Source organism: Apteryx mantelli, chromosome 3 (genome assembly GCF_036417845.1).
Source record: "Apteryx mantelli isolate bAptMan1 chromosome 3, bAptMan1.hap1, whole genome shotgun sequence".
Classification (NCBI taxonomy): domain Eukaryota; kingdom Metazoa; phylum Chordata; class Aves; order Apterygiformes; family Apterygidae; genus Apteryx; species Apteryx mantelli.
The window spans coordinates 64,871,730-64,890,529 of NC_089980.1; the positions used below are offsets into that span (position 1 = coordinate 64,871,730).

Below are 18,800 nucleotides of genomic sequence, written 5' to 3' on the forward strand. Positions count from 1 at the left end.
TACAGATTAATTCTAGCTGATCTCTAACTTCAGCTGCTTCAGGTCCAACTGAAAATGAGTCTGCAAAAATGTGTATTTTCTCATGTCAGTTTGAAAGCTTCTGAACCATTGATCAAACAAATTTGGAAGATTTTTGAAACATTCAGCAAAGGGAAAACAATCACATGTGTATTTCTTGAGCATAAATTGGCAAGAGGGAAAGGTCATTCTATTGACAGGCTGCAAACAAAGGGCACTTTTTTTCTGGCAGCCGCAAACAAAAGTCACCGTTCTCTCAGAAGTGTAATATTTCAGTGTTGGAAACATATTTTCACAGCAGGCAAAAGTCAAGAAGTGGCTTACACTGTCCAGCATGCACAAGATGTCCCCCGTGCTTACTGTCCCCACTTTTCCTGCCTCAGCATCTCCCACAAAAATGGTGCAGCACCTGCTAAGTAAAATTAATAGAGGGAAAACACCAAAGTCACCAGCCAAATACCTTTAATCTGTTGGGCACCCTCTGTCTAACTGCTATGGTAACCAACCACATTAGGTAAGAACTGGAGTTTTCTAATAAAACAGTAAATGTGGGCACCCTGAAATAATGATATTTAGAATTAAGATATATTTTGAATAAATGGAGTTAATTACACATCTCAGAGCTATTGTTTGGATTGTTTTCCTTACAGACATATGTTTGAAATTTTTTTAATGACATCTTAAAATCTGCACAAGGCAAATAACTTATTAGTTATATAATGAGAACGTTCCTGGTTGCCTAAAATTTGTGAATCATAGATGTATAATATTAGCTGATGGCTTTAGAGTTCCTTTCAGGCTTAGTAATGACATGTGGTAAGAGCATGCTCACATTTACTGAGATCACCTCTGCTTTTACATTACATAGGTTAGAAGCAAACTTTATATTTTCTGTGCAGTAATATTAAAACATAATTATTGGGAAGCATTGGCTTTTGCCATTTCTAGGGGTAAATTTAAACATGTTTGCATTCTTTCCCATGAAGCATAACAGACACTTGAGCTTTCAGTTTTTTCAACAGCCTAATACTAATATTTATTTGATAGGTTCAGATTTTGGCTTTGTATTTACTATGTAGTTCTCTGTGTTACTACATAACATAAGGTATCACTTCAACGGTGTTCTCTGCTTTTATTCATTAGGATAATATCAATTTTTTTACTATATATATTTTATTTCTTAGTTTTGTCACAGATTCAACAAGGCAATGGGAAAGCAAACTGGTTTCTATTTTGCCAATAATCAACCATTTATTACGGCTTCCCTTGTGCATTGTGTGATTACAACAGTGTAACTAGAGGCAAAACAATTATTTCTAACACACATGGGGTGCCAAAAGGATAGCCAGTCAAACTCCCCTCTTGGTTTTCACATCTCAGAAATGGTATGCCTTGCTGTCAATTAGTAAAATCTTTTTTATCCATAAACTTGGCAGATTTTAGCAGAAAATCACTGACAGTCAATAAACATAGAATTCTAATTTTCAAAATAGAATCAGTAAAACTTAAACACAAGTCTAACAAATAACATATTTAAAATGTCATTTATCACAGGAATATCAAGAGACACTACTTTTCTAAAGTTCATGTTGTCTGTTTAAGAAGTTCCTCCTCCTAAAATTTTATGTAAGGAAAGAGAGAAAGTTTCCTTATATAAAAAAGTTTCTTTTTGACATTATTCTCAACTCCACCTATTGTAAAGTACAAATTATAGTGTAGAGAATGCAACAACTGCACTGGTGTCTAGGTATACTTAAGAAAGTAAAACATATACAAACATATATTTGGGAGGCTCTTCTCCCCTCAAAATTAACTCATTTCCTTAACAAATGTGAGACCAAACTCAGGAAATTGTAAAGACTAAGTCATCTTTTCATGTTATGAGAAAGATGGCTGTAAAACTGGTCCTACCCACAAAACTCCCTGAGATTCTTTCACTGGGCTGGATACGAAAGATCTGGTCCAACTTGAAGTTAATACATCATTTGTCATACAGAGGATTTCTATTAACAATTTCAGACCTACATCATTATGCACTATCTCATCATCATTAAGTATGTATGTTCTTTATGGCTGACTGAAGTTAGCAGAGATACCCAAATAATCAGAGACATATTACTGCAGAGAATTGTTAATGCCTCCTTTCATAAGGACAAAATGATGACCATGCTCAAGCATGCAATGCTTACATCTTTTCAGCTGTCTTTGGATACCAACAGATTCACAAATTCCCATCCACCCTGGCACCTATTCTTTTCAGAGAGCTATCTGAAATGGTGTTAGTGGGCTAATTTCAGCCACATATAGAGACTTCATTTTATTTTAATAAAACTGTACAGACTAACAGTATATTAAACTTGATGGAAGGTCTCCTTCCAGCACGAAACAGAAGTAATTGTCCTGATTTGTTAGGTCTTCTCACCATTGACCATAATGTATTTCTGGCCTATACAAATCATTTCAGGGATTTCACTTCGACAGGGGATCCCAGACCGCTGGACAATTGATTTGTTCCTTGAATTCTTTCCAGAAGCACTGACTGTACTCTCTTTCGACCCCTCTCTTGTTTGGTGAGCTATAAAGAAGCCTCAAGGGGATTCCTACTTTCAGTCATAGTGAGTTTAACATCTCCAATGCTTTCTCATCAAACACAGATTCTGAATTTCTCATTCCTGCCAGATCTGACAGCGAGGTACGGCTCAGTCCAGAGGTGAAGATTGTTGGTAGAAAGGCATTGGGGGGGGGGGGGGGCAGAGGAGGGAGCATGTAAAAGTTGTTTCTACTCAGTTGTTTGACAGCATATTATTAGCTTTTACCAAAAAGTTCTTGGCATCTTTTTGTTCTCAGATACTCATTGTCAAAGAATTCCCAAATACTAACAGTAATCTTCTGTGTCTTTAGTTTAAAACTAGACATGTTTCTGCTCACTCCTCACAGTTGCATTAAGGAAAGATCACCAGTCGCTTCATTACTTTGAACTCAAATTCTTCAGTGTGTTCTAATGTTTAGGGAGATTTTTGAAAGTTCACATAGAAATTTCCACTAATGTAAATAGCTAATAGCTTCTTGAGCAGAACATTGCTCAAAGACTAATTAAAGATCCCACCTCTGCTCTGAGTTTTGATTTAGAGGGTAGGAGAGGAGTTGCCTTTAAGATGTTGATTTTGCAGATGACCAAAGCCCTAGGCATCCTTGGACAATCCTGCCTGCCAGGCAGCCAGAGGGCTCTCCGGCAGATCTTCATGGCAATCATTCTGAGCCAGCCGCAGGCCTAAGTTTATATATAGATATCAAATACCAACCTTGCTTTCTCTCTAATTAGGCAATTTATGGGGCTCCTGCCACTCTCGTATTTGAGCAATTATAAAGTTATTCCTGTTGCATATCAAGGTTGAACTCAGTCATCATATCCAACGGCAGGAATTTCTCGCTTGAGTGATCCTACCATTGGGATATGCCGCCCTTGAAGGCCTGGCTGTCATACCCTCCAGGGCATGATGTCCTGATTTTTCAGATTAGCATTTGATTCACTCTTTTCCTTATTGTTTTGATTTTGAATCTCCATAATAAAAACATTTGCAAACCCAATACTCCTAAATTACATTTTTACAATGAAAAAAATCTATAAATAGCAATAGCGTTTTCACAAATAATTCAAGGACAAATTTTGCTGCAATGTTTTGGGGTAAAAGAGCATTGTAATCATATGAAAAGTGGTGAGTGAACTGATCAGTCAATATTCACTCTCAAAGCTCAACACAGCTGAAAAACAGATACACAGTATGAAAATTTTGAATGTGAATGGCCCTATTAAGTCTAAAATACAGTAAAGAATCTTTAAAGAACTATATATGTGCAGTGTTCCTTTAACAGGCTCTTAGTGTACTTCCTCTGTAACTCCATTCAAACCTGAAACATTGGAAATATTTCAGAGAAGAAGCAGTTTCTTTGTATCCAGGAAAAATCTTGTACAGATGTCCAGGCATATTTGCCACATAAATTTCAAGAGTCTTCCAGGATTCTCATCCAAATATTAATAAGATTTTAAATGTCAGATACTATGTTTGCCAAATACATATAAAGTTTAAGATGGTTTCTCAAACACTTACAAACTATACAGGGAATTTTTCTTATTTATATTACTTATGAAGTGAAGACTCTTCCTGCTAACACTGTCCAGAGGTTGGTAAATGCTTGTCCAGAGATACGGAGGGAAATTTCAGAATTCAGAGAAGAACTTCAGAAACAGAAAGGCTCCTGCACAGAGGTTCAGTCTCTGCTAAAAATAAAGAAAATGAGATGCTTATAAATATTCTAAGCAGAAAGTAAATCAGTCATAAATAAAAAGCTATCACAAAGAAAATAAATGCTGCCTAGCTGGGAGAACCGCCATTTCCCAATAGAATTAAGTCAGTGGTCCATCTAATCCTGTTTCTGACAGTGGCCATTAGCTGATATTTACAGGAAGTTACAAAAAACTCCAAAATGAAGGAATGAATGCAAGGGATCTCATTATAGAGAAAAATCATTCCTTACTCCAGCTAAATTGTTATTAATTTGGCCACAAATGTCTATATCCAATATATTTCAAATTTGTCAGCTAATTATTAGTGGATGTTCTCATTATTCACATAAATATCTTCTTTTTTAAATCTTTCAGAGTTCTTGGCTAACTAATATTTTTGCACTGAGTTCCAACGTCTACTTTTGTGTAGTATAAGAAAAATTCCCTGTTGTCAATTTTTAATTTTTTAACAAACTTCTGTGGTTTGGTTCTTAAATTACAAGGTATAAAATAGACTCATGTTCTTGACCTTCACTTTTTCAATATTATTGGTATATAAATGATGCCTCTTTACTACATATCTTTCCTGAACAGTGTAGACCTACTCTTTCCAATGTCTTTTCATAGTCTTCATAATTAGGTAAGAATCTCCCTACCTATTTTCATTTTACAATCCTTTTTAGAGTGGCAAATTTCAGTCTCAATTCAAGATGTCATTAGCATCTTTCTACATTCTAGAGTCAATTCTATTGATTGTTTGTGCACAGTAACTATTTATTTGTTTGATGTTGCCAAACAAGCATAGGTTGTCCCTAAGTTTCCTACAGGGATGTTGCTGGTAATTTAAAACCTGAAAATGCATATTCATATTTGAAAATTTCCCATTCCAGGTATTTATTAGTTTACCAACATTCTATTTTTCTGGTCATATAGCTAGTCTTAGCTTTGTGATGTCTCCTGACTGATTTTCTAGATGTCTTTTCCAGATCATTAATAATTATATAATATATCAATACATACATTGAACATCTCTTGCAACATTCTGTTAGAGTCCTTTTTGTTTAATTTACTACTCATTTCTGCCACTTCTTACTTTCCTTTTTTGTCTCTTAGGTTTAGTCCATGACTTCTTCTTTTTTTTTACATAATAGCTGTTCAGATGGACTTCACTAAAGACTGAAAAGATAAACCAAGTCGTCCTTTATCCATTGTTCCTTTGATAGCCTGCATTTCACTAAAGTATTCATAGTAGCAAAGGTGTTTATATTGGGCTTTCATTGACTTTACTTGATTTCTTTTCTGTTAAAGGTAAAGTAAGTGCATCTCTACCTTGAGGCTGTTCTCAGCATCCCTGATAATGTCAAGAAAGCAGATCTTTGTTGTCTGTGAGCAACCACTTAAAATAATTCCTACATGTACAGAGATTTCAGAAAAGAAATACTGCTCTTTTCTTTTAGAACAATCTCCCATGATGTTTAAAGATTTGTGTATATGATATATCAACTCAGATCTATTATTTTCATTTCTGTTATATATATTTTTTTTCTTGCTGTGTTGTTTATCATGTGGTAGGAAGGAAAAGAAGTTCATACCCTACAGTGAGAAAAGGGGAAAATGGATATGGTAAAAGACATGGAAAAAATTTTTCTTTTTTAAGCCTAACTTAGGCAGCATGGAGGAACTAGGCCTTTCAAAGAGGTTTATTAAGATTTGTAATTTGTGTTCACAAAATTTATATATATGCACAAAGGGCAGCATGGAGGAGACCCTTGAAAGCAAATAGTAAAAATTAGGAATAGGAGTATCAGAAAATAATTCAGATATGCAGGGAGGTACAGAGTCTTACAGAACTTGAAAACGCTAAGAAAGTGCTTGAAGTTGAAGTAATAATGGATAAAGAATCAGCAGGGATAAAGAGGAAGAAGGATATGACCATAAACAAGGGGCAAAGATGATGACTTGTGTCTTGCTGCTGTGTTGTTTCTGTGAGAAAATAGTTTTAAAGAAGCCAGAGAGATATTGCATTGGTTATCATGGGATGGGGACTGGAGAAAGGGACACACACGTGGGGAGGGTAATAGATTTTTGTGATACTGAGAAAGAAGAGGATGTAAAATTGGAGCCGGCCTTGATGTGGAGATGGAGCTGGGGGGAGAAGTCAAATGCACTACATTTGTTGCTGGTATAAATTGCATCAGATGTATGAGTAATGTGATGTTCTGGGAGCTAGACCAAGGAGTCTGATTCTTCACACGTTAACTGAAGACAGGCAATGGTACACTCAAGACAGCTAAGAGATGGTCCAGGGTCCAGGGTGAAGGGTAGCAGACTTACAAATCAGCATCTAGAGGCAGTAGCTTTAACTATGTGAAAAGATGTCTCACAAGAGATTTGAAGTGCAAAGTTCCTTCAGGATGCACCAGAATAAAGTATGAAGGACAAGGAACCAAATGGGAAGACAAAAAGAATGGACAGCCAGGAAAGAGAAAAGCCAAGAATGTATAACATCTGATACTGCTCCTGATGATTACCTGACATCTGCTGGTATAGCAGGCAAACATTTTGAATCTTTAGTCACCCCTGTTACAGGACAATTCTCAAATTTTATTCAAATTTACACAAATTCTGTCAATAAAACCTTTTCTGGTTAAAAGGTTTTCATAAAACTGAAAGTCATTTTTTAATGCTTTTCCCCTGGATTTGCAAGTATCACATGTATCTTCTCATCAAAGCAATAAAAGGAACAGTTGGGGGGCATGAATGTTGAGTAAAACAATTCTAACCATATTAAGAGAAAAATGCATAAAAATATGTGTGGATGTGGGGGAACGTTACATTATCTTTTGCATTGTTCTCACTCATGTAATACCATAACAATTGAGATCAGCTGAAGCACTCATACTCACAATTTCTTGGTCAATCAGGCAGGAGCTGAAGGCAGAGACCGCTGCCAAAAGATCTTCAATCTCCGTTAATCCACTGGAGCTAGAAGTCACTGACCTCCAGGTTACACTATTTTTTTCTTCAGTTGCATAGTTTGTGTTATATAAAAGGAAAATCTAGTTCGTTCTGACTGGAGAGGATGTCATATCTTAAATTGCTTCAACTCGTACATTTATTTCACACACACTACACATTGCATGTAACTACTTCAGAAGTTAAATATTAGGCAGTGGTAATTATGATCTTTCTCAAAACATATGAAAAACAAAGCAGAATCTATTTTGCTTTTCCTCATTTATGCTCTTTGCTTAATTTTGATATTTTCCAACATGATAATAAATTAGCACACTTTGTTTCTGTTAACTTTTAGTGTTTTTTACTTCTGCCGTGCGTGAGCTTCACTGTTTGAACTATCCTGCGGTTTTTGGGTAGCAAGCGCTCTGCGGGGAAAGTTTGTTTGAAAAACATTTCCATTTTTCATATATTTATTTATTCTAGTTATGTTTTTAAAGGAAGCATTTCTCTCTGCTTTCACCTTGATGAAAGCGCTTTCTTTATTGTTTCTTTATTGATAACTTCCCACTTCAAAGAAAACTACCATTAGACTGCTCACATAATTCTCTTTAGAGACTGAGAAAAAACAAGCTGCTGTATATGACAGATGAGAGTTATACTCTCAACTGCTGAATGCAGAACTGGTATTCATTCAACTACTACAGTGATGACAGTATAAGAACCTATACAGAACAGAATAGGGAAACAAGGTAAAATTATTATTTCACCTAAACATTTTCATAGCGCATAGATACCCCGCTTTCAAAAGGTGTGAGGGAGAACACACTATTCTTTGGCATTGTCTGAACAGTCTCATGTACAGAATTTTTTAGGGCAATGTTTGTTAATGCTTTTATTTTGCATTTGGGAAGAAATGAAGTTTTATCATAGTATAATTCTAATGTGTTTTTTACTGGAAAGATTCCTGTTCAAGTCCTCACCTGAAAGCTCTAGGGTCATAGGTGTCGTAAATCTGGATTTAGAGATATATCTTATTGAATTTATGCATAAATAAGGATATTTCCAAGGCCCTTGAAAATACTATCCCATGGCCTAAATTCCTGAATCCGAAAAGCTGTGTTTAGTGCAGGTTCGGTGAGGGAGAAAAAGATATGTCAAGACACCTAATAAAAGATAGAGCAGCCTCAAGACTCTTCTTAAGTATGTGGTGGCCTATAATGGCTCTAGGGAATTCCTGAAATACAGTGTCTCCAAAACTGATTGGAGTAGCCAGAAGGAAGTCTGTAGAGGTGGACATAGCATCTAATATATGAGAAATTCTTAAATATCCAGATAGGAATTGGAGAAACATGTAAATGGTAGAAATGTAAGTGATCCAATGTCTAGCCTAGCCTAGCCTTCAATAAATTCTTGATGTATTTGCTCAATTTCAAGGGAATGAACTACACTAAAAGGTAGTGCTAGAGACTATACACTATTTCTAATAAGACTGGGGAACAAAGATATTAGCAACAGTGGAATAAGAAGAGCAAAACGGATTTTGGATGCAGCATTTCTTTCATCTTCAAATGTACAAAGACACTTCTCCAAATCCATTTTAGACATACAATGCACAATAAAGAGCAAATAAAAGAAGACTGCTTGTTTGCACTTATTTGTGATGACTCATCACAAGTCCTGTTTCCCTTCTTGCCACTTGTGAAGTCACTATGCAGCGCTGGAAATAAATATGAGTACTCTATTTAAGTGGCAAGAACCATGTAGTCAAATGAAAATATATAACAAGTGAGACAGTCTGATTGACACAGATCAGAGAAACACAGGTTTTATTTATTCTTAAATCAGCCCCCACAAAAATAATGGACTGTCCTGTTTGGGAATCAGAAAACAGAGAACCAAAGGCTCTTTAAATTTATTTCTGTAATAAGAAGTAACCGACATTGCATGATGTAAATCTTGAACTCATTTTCACATTAAGTGAAACAAAGTATCACTCACATTACATAACTGTTACCAGATTTTCCAATTTTAAATTTTGGAATTGGGCAACATTACACAATTTTCCCCCAAAATCATTCTAGGAATATGGATGCATGTAAAAGCTAAATATACACTAAGGGAGTAACTCACTTAAATTTGACATAAAGATTATTTATGAGATAAACTTTTTTAAAAATTTTGCTTTTGCTGAACTTTTAGACAAAAATAAAGTCATGACATATAAGAAAATTTCTGTGTGACATATATTAAAACTGTCCTTCAGACAGAAATAGCTATTCTGGATGTTGGCATGAGAATGTCAGGGTGCAGAGGGTACCCCCAGCTGCCCCGTCCCTGCCCACCTCCTGGGCCGTCAGTCGCTGCCCCATGATGCCGCAGCGGTGCCGGCTCCAGCTCCGCCACGACCCTGTCCCTGCCTGGCCACGGGCCCCCGACCCCCACCCTGGCCTCGGCCTGGCCCAGGCCGGCCCCACCCATGGGGAGCTGCTGGCCCCCACGGGGCTCTGGCAGAAAATGCACTAATGTATCAAACTGTATTTACAAAGAAACCTTCATGACCCAGAGTTACTGCAGTTTAGTATTTATTATTTAGATTACACAAGAGCTGGAGTGCTTTCTAAAACATCAGCTGCCTTTTTTGCCTTAAAATTTCCACAATCCAGGGGCTACTTAACCTCAGTAAAAAGCAACACACTTTTTGCTCTGAGGGAAACAAGAAACAGAGTGAGACTTACTAAGACAAAAAGAAAAAACATCTCATGAATCTGACAGGGATTCAGAGCTCTAAATTTCTAGTTCTATCTGAAGCCTCCTGGGTAATTTGGGACAAATGACTATGGTGTCTATACAAAAGTTTGTACCCTGTGATTGTGTTGGCTAACAACATGTTAATTCTACCACAATAGTTCTATACAATGCCTCAAAATTGTTAGAGTAGAGCTATTTTCTTTACAGGTAAAGGAAAAAAGCTGTATCATCCAATGCAAATTGAAGAGCTTCCAGTATAGTGTCTGTTTAGAATATTAACTCAAAATGGACAGAAAGAATAGATAATAAAAAGATCCTAAATTAGGCACAACTATATGAAGCAATAGAAATCATGCCAAACACTTGTATAGTTAACATAGCATGGCTTTTTTTGTCTGTGCATCTCAACTTCCAGTTCATAAAATGCAGATAATCTCTTACCTTGTAAGTCTTGCCTAGAGAGACAGGACTTTGTCCCAATTAACTTTCTCCTACTGTTTCTCAGAAAGTGTCTTTTTAGCCTTATCATCTACTTGGATATGTGCTATAAATGGTATGTATAATTAATAAATAATTGTCTCAATTAGGGTTTCAAAAAGTCTTAGATTAAGATACCAGTTGGATCTAAATCCTAGTCTAAAGAAGCTTACTGACTAGCATCATGGGACAGAATCTAAAAAAACGTGAAGAATGGGAGTCAGACTCCTTGACTTTAGTAAGTTTAGAACCCCTCCTGCTCATTCTAGGCTTCTCCTACCCATTTGTCTTGCTACCCATTTGCTTCCTCTTAAACAATTATTTGCCTTGTTAACTTCAAATACAGAGCAGAGCTTATGTTTTTCTTAAATTTGGGGGTACTAGCTGAGACTTTCTCTGGAAAGTGTCACCTGTCCTTGCATTTAACCTACTATTTCACAGAGGGAGGTATACTGTTTAATACACTTGGAATGCAGCTAAAACCATATACTCTGAATACTCTTGTTTTTATAGGAAATCTTCAAATTGTCTTGAAATGTGAAATTGCTCTGCCCAACTGAGGTTATTAGGAAATTAAAATATATATTTAGCATTAGTAATGCTGGATTCATGGTTGCAAGAAGTGTCTATATTCACAGAAAAGCGGTAACATTTGGATCTGATATCACTAAAGGGATAGCCTGTTTGATTGCTTTCTTAGTCTTGCAGTTTATCTAATTCATCAATTTAAAGTAACAAGAAAAAATACCAGTGAAATACTAGCCATTTTTAACAAAAGACTAATGTTCCTGTAGTCTAAATGAGTATTTGTCTAGATTGTTAAACTACTGTACAGTAGGAATCCCCTTCCAACTAAAGCTTTGTAATTACAATGACAGTAATAAAATAGGTGAGCACTTTTTTTCTTGTAGTGGGTAGTCACTTAAAACGACTCATTGACGAAAGATCCTCTGTCTGAAATGCTACACTTTGTACAAAATATTATATATAAACAGATCATTATATTCGAAAGACCTTTTCAAAATTGCAGCACTATAATTGTGTTTAAGAATGGATAAATTAGTTTTGTCCATCATATTTTGGCTTTAATTCGTTTAGTTCCAGAAAACCCTTCCTCACTTGGCAGACATTCATACTTCATCTTAATTTGACTATTTTATAAAGCTTGTGTTGATTTCACTTATAATATTTTGCTGCCTTTTAATGGAGACAGATTGTATTTCACATTTTGTTTCATTCTGTTATGCAGGTCTCAAAGTGACACCGTAAGAAGAAGCACTTGTATTATATTTGGCTAAACACCATAAAATGTGTATGGTAAATACATAGGAAACAATATTAATTATTCAGTGATGTAAAGTATCAGTGCATATTTTTTATATATGGATAAAAGCTTCACCTTGTTTAAAACCTATTCTGGCTGTATTAGCATTGTATGTCTAAAGCTTTAATTCTGGGATAGGCTTACTGTTAATGAGAAAATGGAGAAATGCAGCACACGGGATATGAAATTGTAATTTAATTTTGTAGTAATGCAAAAAACAAAAGTTGCAGAATCTTCATCTTTGGAGACATTTAAAAACTGGACGTGACCCTGAGTAATCTGATCTATGAAGTTGATTCTAACTTAAAGCTCTGAGTGGAGGGTTGGACCAGATGACCTCCAGAGGTCCCTTCAAACCTCAGTTATTCTGTGCTTATATGATTCTGCATTAATATGTTTCAAGTACCTATTAAATCTAATTGCAGAAGCAAAATGACATAATGTAAGTAATAATGCAAATTTTGTATTGATGGCAAGTATATCACACCATCAGTTCAGTTAAGCATGCCTTCTGATGTAGCTTAAGTTTATGCATGTTCTAAAGTAGGTGTGCAAATGGCATTGAAGGGAACATAGGGTTAATTACATCTTGAAGTGGTGGCCTAAATCCAGGCTAAAATTGGAAATTCCTTAGAATCATTGCTTGTAATTTAGCTTTGGCATCTAAAGAAACAGCCACAACATATTAAGCAAACTTAAATGTTGCAAATACATATCAAATTTATTACATGTTCCTATTGTACATCATTTTTAACGTTTTACTTCTACTAGCAGTATCTGAATAATGATTTTATTACAAATACACTGTGACTGCAAGGCAGGCAAGAGAGAGTCAGATACCAGCAGAGAGAGACACTCAAAGCTCATGAAGGGTTAAACAGGATAGATTTAATAAAGGACTTTTACACTCCAAACTGTGTGGGAAGCCCCAGGAACCACGCGAAGGGGTCACCGATGGGAGGCTGCTGAATGCGTGGGTCGGATACACAGGTCAGACGCCCAGGCAGGACTCGACTCATTGTATCCTAAGGGCCCCTTAAATCTACTAGAACTATTTCCTTATCTCAGCTATGCTAACCTTGAGAAACTACTGTACGGGAAGCAGCTAGACATTGTTGACAAAACGGAATATGCATGCCTGGCCCTGATTGGAAGTGTGTAGTTTCACACGCTGGGCCTGCTACCACGTACTCTGCCAGTCACTGACTCCTCGCCAGCTCTTCCGCAGGTGTTCTCACTAGATATGCAAAGATCAAAACCCCCCAAAATCACTAGTTCAAGTGTAAGATGAATCCCTACATAAGAAAGTATCCATAAAAATATTATTAGTTAGGAATGGAAGAAATTGACAAAGAATCAGCTCCAAAGCAGGAGAGATGTGGATTTTAGGAGCCTAAGTGCAAAACTGCACTTCAAAACCACTCATTCAGTGGCTGCCTAGCCCTGGCAGTGCTTAGCCATGATAAGAAAACAAAAATTTTAATTCAGAAACCCAACCTTCCACCTAACAAATAGACACAATCCACAGGAAAATGTCAGGGAAAGACAACCTATCTTCCACTTGCTGATTTTTTTCCCAAAAGGAATGGAGATGCCAGAAGAAGATGCAGCAAACAGTATCCTCTTGGAAGGGAGGAATCCTGGGTTATGAACGTTGCTTCTAAGATTGTTTATGCATTTTACACTAGAAAATCTTGAACAAAGAAAAGGAAATACTCTGCCACCAAAACCGCCTGTTTTGTTAGCACAAAGATTAATTTAAAGGGTTCAGGAAAGCTGAGAATGCTATTGTAACTAAAGCATGAAGTTGGGAGAGAACAGAGGCTAGGGGTTGGAATACCTCTGCTCTTAACATCAAGCTGGCCCAGGCTCAAGTATAATGGAACATAGAAAGCAGAGTAAATTGACAGCCTGCATGAACCAGAGAACTGTGCATTTTTAGTACAACGTAAGAACAAAATTAATTAAGTGCCTACACTGCCCAAAGAAGATTTGGATAAGCAGAAAAAAAAATTACTCCTTCAGACTGATAAATGTACAGGGTTAGTTGGAGCCAAATCAGTCAGACTGTGCTGCTAGGATGACCTAACTTTAGGTACTGAAGACACAGCTGAAAAATAAAGAAAGTAAATTCATACTTCAACAACCAATGTATGCTGCAAACCTTTAGTACTTGTCTACACTACGCTAGCTCAGCTGAGCTGAATATGCAGGAAACTTTGGTGCATTCTCTTGAGCAACAGACTGTGCCCTCTCTCTGCCATGCAAGTCCATACAGCCTAGTGACATAAGCTGTCAGTTACACTGCTCCATGGGTCTTTAATAAAAGGTCTTTAATAATCTGGGAGCCTGTCAAAGACCATACTGGTTTCCAGATGCAGGAGTTCATCGCATTGGTACAGGCATGGTCAATCAGGATGTTTCTGAAAAAGGTGACTTTACAAACAGTTGACAGTTCATTTCCATCTGAGGTTATGGTAAGCACTATCAGCTTTTTCCCAGGAGCCAACCAGTTAAGACAGTCTTCATTTCCTTCTTGTTTATGGTTTACTCAAAGTAAGTTGCAGAAGCATCAGAGCTCACCTGTAGCTCGAAGTCCTCCTTAGAGTTTGTCATCAATACAGACTATTGGCCAAAAGAACAAAAAAAAGAAAGAAAATCACAGATGTTTGTTTGGCAACAGCTCTCAGTCTAGAGAGTTTGAGCAGTTTCCCAGAAGCCAGGAAAGATTCCAAAACTCACTTGGAGCTGCCCTGTCCAATACATTTGAGTAGAACAACCAGAATAGGATTAGTTCAAAAATGTTTTCCAGATTCTTTCTATTTATGGCAAAGAAATATTTGGCTAGGTCCCAGTTGTTTCTGACTCTGAAGTGTGAGTGACTGAAGCACCATTTAAGAAGTTCTCAGGAAGGATAAGCATCTTAAGTCAGTCTCCAAAGCCTGGATTGACTGACTCTGTCTAAAGGTTTAGTGAGGTTAGAGGCCAAGCAGAGATTTTGAGGACACTTTTGATGGTCCTTTTTTCATCAAAAAATAGTGCAATAATTATTATGGTGTGCAAATCACCTGGAGCACACTGCCTTCTCCGGATACAGCCACCAATAACACTTTGGGGCTGCTTATATGCAAGCTAATGACAAATACTGCCAGTGGCCCTGTACTCGTCACTTTACTACCTACCTATTGCTCCAGGATTACTCCACCAAATCTTAGCATACATTATGACTGAGTGGGTTATACTCACTGTGGCTTGTGTAGCACCACCACCATTCTCTCTTCTCTTCATGCTAACACTCCAGCGGTTTGCTACCAAAAAAAAAAAAAAAGAGCACAGTGATGGCTGCACTCTGCAGTTGTCCATAAAGTTAGTATGACTATCCTGAGGCAAAGGACCCAATAAGTGCAGTCTGACCTACAGCAACTAACAGTCTGTGGGATCACACTGGTATGTAGGTCAACACTGTACCATGCCTCAAATGCCTATAAGGAAGAGTGGTTGCTTATATGGTATCTGTAGCATACCGATTTCAGAAATGAACAAGTGAGCTTCTCTCTCCCTTTCTAAGAGCAGTAAATAAGGGGATCAGTTAGGTAAGTTAGGCAAAGATGACTTAAGTCAAGCAGATACATTTGACATACGGGACAGGGATTTTCTATGGCCAATTAAGACGCACTGCTGGGCTGAGTGAGCCATGAACATTTTACAGCAGCTCTGTAACAGCTGGAACTCTGAGACAGCTGAGCACAGAGATGTTGCAAACTAGTTGGGTCAGACTGCTTCTTCCCCAGCAATGTAAGACATTTGGGCTTTGGACTGGTGTATAAAACACTGGCAAGAGATTTCAGATATTAAAGGCCGGAAGGTCTGAGCAGGCAAAACGAAATAAGGAGGTTTGGCAGAGGCAGTTTAATTTGTAAACAGAGGATGTGGTTATTGGGTAAGAGCTGCTCTGAAATACAGATCAGCAGAAACTCTGAAATATAGCAGCTAAATCCTAAGAGATGAGATAAGGAGGATGTTTGCTGAACTATAAAATTAAAGGCCTGCTACAGCTCCCATTGAAGTCCCAGTGTGAGGGGAGGTTACTGCTTATTTTTTACAGAAGCTGGAATTAAAGTCCCAGAAAACACTGATTTGTTGAATGGCATCAACCAGAAAGTGTGAGGGAAGAGAATTGCTGTTGTCTCAACCTTGCATTTATTGTACTACATCATTTGCATAAAATGTTAATGTTTTTGCAAGCATTGGTACAATGTTACAATAATGATTAAGGTCCTCCTTGTGTCAGGTGCAACTCCAAACAGAAAGTGAAATCCAATCTCTCCTCTAAAGAACTTACGGTCCAGTGAAAAATGCATTCAAGGACTGGGTACAAAGAAGTTGGGAAATGATGGTGACTGTAGCATGTAAAAAGAGGGCTTATAAAGACCTTTGTTTTTCAAACTCATCTGCAAGCTGTGAGGGTTTTTTTGCTGTGAATAATAATATAAATAATGAGACTAGCTGTGACATTAAAGTTAGAACTAGCAGGGTTTGCAGGGCCTCGCCCATATACTAACAACAGGACTCAGGTGAACTCTTACTTACATTCTTGAAGTTATACATATACATATATGTCTGACATATACCAATGCCTTTACCTCTAGAGCTAAGTCTTTACCATTTAGTCAAACATGGTCAAGTTGCAGAATTTTTCTTCACAGTTTATTGTGTTACAATAAGCCTTTGTCAATAGATGGGAAAATGAGACATTAATTATTTCTATAACTTATAAACCACTAGCTAATATATATAATGGGTAATTAAAGACATACTAGAAATACCTACATTGCTCTCTTAAGATTAAATTAATTTTTGTATCAGATATCTACTGATCCTTATTTAAGTCTACTTCTTTTATATATTTTTTAGACTTACGCCATCTCTGGAAGCATTCTTCTGCATGTTTACCAAGACGATCTGAGGAAGTGTCCAACAGTCCTGGTAATATGAGAGAAAAGCTCTGTAAGTTCATGACTCAATCACCTCATTAGAACATGTACACTGTCTTGGTTTCTTTTAAATGCTTATACATCATGTACCTGCAGGGAATATGGCTTTAAATTGACATGGTGTTACAGGTCTAAGAGAAGAGGGTGGAATTTTTACTTTTGAGGTAACTATTATAGCTGCATCATAACTATTCTGCTGCATTCTGATTACCCCTCAATGTTCCAGTTGTTATTCTTTTAGTCTTTGCTAATACATTTACTGTGCTAATAAATACATACATGCTAATAAATACATTTACTGTGCTAATAAAGTATGCCTTGCAGAAAACACCGCTTAAGGATAACATTTGCTGTTTGCCGAGTCTTTTACTGCTAAGGCATTCATGCTGCAGACAAGGATGCAAGCCCATGTCTTGAATCTCACCTGTGCAAGTTCTTCCAAGTTCTTCTCCAAAAGTGAGAACTGAGCTTTCTCTTCATTTTACTAAAAAGAAAGTTTAAGAAAGAGCAACAAATAATAATTATCCTCAGCAATACATCATGCTGGAGGCAAGAATAATGACTATTACCTGAACCATTGAAAAGATAACCAAAAATACAATCTACAAATAAAAAATAAAAGCGGAAGGTAAGCAATGTAACCCGAAGTTTCTACACAATAGTGGTCAGTGTGAAGAAGTCGAACTTTGTTCCATCTGCCTAGTTTAGTTTTGCTGCCTTAAGAATGAAAGGAAGCATCTTCCTAACCCCACTGACTAGCCTTAGCAAGTGAGGGCTGGAGGTGACTTCTTAAGATGGTGTTAGCTGCGTGGTAGTCGTGGGTCCGGTTGGTTCTCACCGTGAACAGCTTCTTCGCCAAAGCCAGGACTGTACAACTGTACCTAACTTTGAGTAACGTGTTGTTTACCGTGAAGGATCTGGGGGGATGCTTTGCAAAGCGTTTTTAAGGGAAAAGGCTCAGACCGTTCCTGACGCGCAGGCCCTTAACGGCCACTTTCATTTGAAATGTTCTTCTCGTGGCGCCTCCAGCCCGCGGCGGCTCCCCCTCCCGAGCGCGCTCTGACGGGGCTCCTCCGCGCCACCGCGGCGGCGGGAGACAACACAGGACCAGAGTCACCTGCCGCCTCGCCGGGGCGGTTTCGGCGCTACCCTGGCAGCGAGCGACACGCGCCCCGCCCCCCGCAGCCGTTGGGGCAGCTCCCCCGGCCGCCCCGGGGGCCGCTCTGGCCGCGGCAGCACCCGCCTGCTACTTGCTCCCCCTCGGGCGCAGCAGGAGGCCAGCGCCCCCTACTCCCCGCCGCCCCGGCCCCCGCGCAGAGTTGCGCGGCGCGGCGCGGCGCGGCGGGGGGTGGAAGTAGTGCCGCCACATCCGGGTGCTGGCGCGGCCTGCGTGCATGCGCGGCCGCTCCGCCGCTGCGAGGCCGGGCGCCACGGCAGCCGCCGGCGCCGCTCCTCCTCGGGGCGCTGCGTTTCCGTGTTGTCAGGCAAGGGGGGGGCGCGCGGGGAGGGGGAGGCGCCCTCCGCGGCGGCGGCGGCAGGAGGAGGAGGAGGAGGAGGAGGATGGTTGTGGGGGCGGCTGGCAGCAGCCGCTGGCAGCAGCCGGGAGAAGCCCCGCCGGTGACTCGCTGGCGGCGCAGGCAGCGCTGAGGAGGCGGCGGGTGACCGAGCCGCGCCGCGGGGAGGGCGCGAGCGGAGGGGGGAGAGACTGCGGCGGGAGGCGGCGGGAGGGGGCAGGCGGCAGCGCCCGCCCCGCACCGCACGGGCGGCGCGCACACCCCGCGCGCGCCCGGGGTGACAGCGGCGGCCGCCACCATGTGAGGCGGGCTGCGCGGGGGGGCGCGGAGGCGGGCAGCGGGCGGGGGCGCGGCGCGGCGGCGGCGCCGCGGGCTGATCGGCTCGTGTTTGCTTGGCTCCAGTGTGCGCCGCCGGCCCCATGAGGAGCGCCGCTGCCCTGCCGGACTAACGCCTCGCCCCCGCGGCGGCCGGTAGCGCGGCC

General features: G+C 39.4%; 1 long non-coding RNA gene across 3 annotated transcripts; it reads right to left on the reverse strand.

Annotated features, from left to right (window-relative positions):
• Nucleotides 1–1,243: 1,243 nt before the first annotated feature.
• On the reverse strand, nucleotides 1,244–18,270 carry LOC106486825 (uncharacterized). Of its 3 annotated transcripts, XR_001292963.2 has the most exons (5): nucleotides 17,643–18,270; nucleotides 17,229–17,288; nucleotides 16,731–16,793; nucleotides 15,057–15,118; nucleotides 12,506–14,435 (listed from the first exon to the last, which is right to left on the reverse strand). It is a non-coding gene; the product is annotated as an uncharacterized lncRNA (long non-coding RNA). The 3 variants fall into 3 exon arrangements; XR_010883736.1 differs by lacking the exon at nucleotides 12,506–14,435 and adding an exon at nucleotides 1,244–4,297 and having other exon boundaries at nucleotides 17,229–18,270; XR_001292962.2 differs by having other exon boundaries at nucleotides 17,229–18,270.
• Nucleotides 18,271–18,800: the final 530 nt, after the last annotated feature.